Source organism: Rhinopithecus bieti, unplaced genomic scaffold, assembly GCF_001698545.2.
Source record: "Rhinopithecus bieti isolate Rb0 unplaced genomic scaffold, ASM169854v2 scaffold_27206, whole genome shotgun sequence".
Taxonomy (NCBI): Eukaryota; Metazoa; Chordata; class Mammalia; order Primates; family Cercopithecidae; genus Rhinopithecus; species Rhinopithecus bieti.
In genome coordinates this window covers 701529-703676 of record NW_016812263.1, presented here as the reverse complement: position 1 = coordinate 703676, position 2148 = coordinate 701529, and the positions used below count along the sequence as shown (strand labels likewise).

At 43.7% G+C, this 2148-nt stretch overlaps 1 long non-coding RNA gene across 1 annotated transcript in view; it reads right to left on the bottom strand.

Annotated features, from left to right (window-relative positions):
- LOC108544623 (uncharacterized) overlaps positions 1-2148 on the bottom strand; it is a 32799-nt gene that overhangs the window by 29431 nt on the left and 1220 nt on the right. The gene's annotated exons all lie outside the window — the stretch shown is intronic.

The window sequence follows — 2148 nt, the reverse complement described above, 5'->3', positions numbered from 1 at the left end:
GACGGAGTCTCACTCTATCACCCAGGCTGGAGTGCTATGGCCGGATCTCAGCTCACTGCAAGCTCCGCCTCCCGGGTTCACCCCATTCTCCTGTCTCAGCCTCCCGGGTAGCTGGGACTACAGGCGCCCGCCTCGTCGCCCGGCTAGTTTTTTGTATTTTTTAGTAGAGACGGGGTTTCACCGTGTTAGCCAGGGTGGTCTCGATCTCCTGACCTCGTGATCCGCCCGTCTCGGCCTCCCAAAGTGCTGGGATTACAGGCTTGAGCCACCGCGCCCGGCCTAAGTTTCTTAACTGATTATTGGCTTTATGGTGTAGTCCTCACAAGCACAGGGCCAAGAAAGGGGTTTCTCATGCCTCTTGTTTTTCCTAAGGAGTCCTGGGTGTTAAAAGCCGGAATATCCACTTTTAATGAAGCTGACTTTTAAGCATAGGACTCTCTAATAAAGACCTTTTAAAATTTCTTATTACTTGGTTTTAGGCAGGCCAAATGGCTGATATTTCTGGCTTTTGAACTTCACCAAAGGTAACCTCCCAGGTACTCAAGGAAGAAAAACTTAAGATAGACCATGGAGGAGAAGAGACTAGACAAGGTTATACAGATATTAAATCAGAAAGGAATTACTTCCTAAGCAGGGAATCAAACCCAGACTACCACTGTGAAATGGCCAGAATCTTGGTCCCTGAGCTACAGCACAGGGCGGGCTTTATTGCACTTCCCAGAAGTCTACAGTAGTTAATTTTGAGTTTCCAAAGTCTTTTAACTACTCAAGATAATTTTTAGAGCTACGACATAAACCCTAAAATTCCTGTTCCCTGGAAGGCAGAGACCAACAGAAAGCTGCCACATGGTTACAAGATCAAGCTCCCAAGGACATAAAACAAGATTGAGACCCCATCCAGTTTTTTTGTTTGTTTGTTTCAGGGACCTGCAGCAAAGTTTGTCATTGACCAACTTGCTGGGTCATGTTGAGCAGCAAGCTTTTGAGTTCCTAAGCCCAGGTTTTATTCTATGGTACCCCTTTGACCCAGAAAAACGAATTCATAGCACAAATACATCAGTTTAAGACTAGCCTCTGAATTATTTTTCTCATTAATCAGAACTTTACAGAAGAGATAAACAGTGATTTTACCATTCATTCAACCGTTTGCATAGAGAGAGAGAAACCAGAAATCTGACTGGTAAGAAATTCTCTTACCCTTTTGCCAGTATGGCAGACTTCTGGATTCCCTTTTCCTAAGCAGCCCTAGTGACCCAGTTTGCCACGCCGTCACCCAGGGAACCAAACCACAATATAAAGGAAAGTTATCTTTTTTCATTCTGTCCAGAGCAAAATACATGTGATAAAACATAAATTATTAGCTACTCTGCTTAGCACCCAATATCGAACAGGCAAGGCTTAAATCTGCCCTCAGATGAGTCCCATCATCTTTAACCAAACCTCCGACTAGCAGTTTCAACACCTGGTCTCTGTGCAAGATAGTTGCCCTGAGTAATAGAAAAGACAAAAAAGGGCAAGAAGAGAGAGAAAAGCATTGCTTGTTGCAGGGTGGAGAAGGTGAAATGCTCAGGCAGGCCAGAGAAAACCCACCCATTTCAGCAGTACTGAAAAGTTCAGGAAGCTGCAGCTGCTGTCATGAAGGGATTTTTTCCAGCAGTCCCATAAGCTCCCAAGTTTCCCCTTTTTGGGGAGGAAGAAGCTCCCCATGCCCTACTATCCTGTAGATGCCTAATTCTGTCAGTCATAGTTGTCAGCAAAGAGTGCAAAGCAGATTACTCCAAAGAGAACAGCAGTTGCCATCCTGTAGTGCCAAACCTGGTCTTAGCCAAAAGGGACTTTACCAAGAGCCCTCATTTTTAAATGTACTTCAATGCATTGTTGTTCATTTGGAACATTCCACTGTAAGTTATCTTTAGTAAGATTTTGCCGTTTCTATAAGTCTTCGCTGCCTCCCAGGCCTAATGTACAACCCAGAAGAAACCCAGTTTTCCAGAAATTAAGGATCCCATTTTTACCTAAAATATTGGCTTTACTCTCAGGGTCTCTTGACTAACTTAGCTAGTGATTTTTTTTCCTACTTAAGTAGGCAAGAAAAATAAAACAAAGGGGGTAGAGCAAAAAATTCCCTGTGAATTTTCAAAAACCATT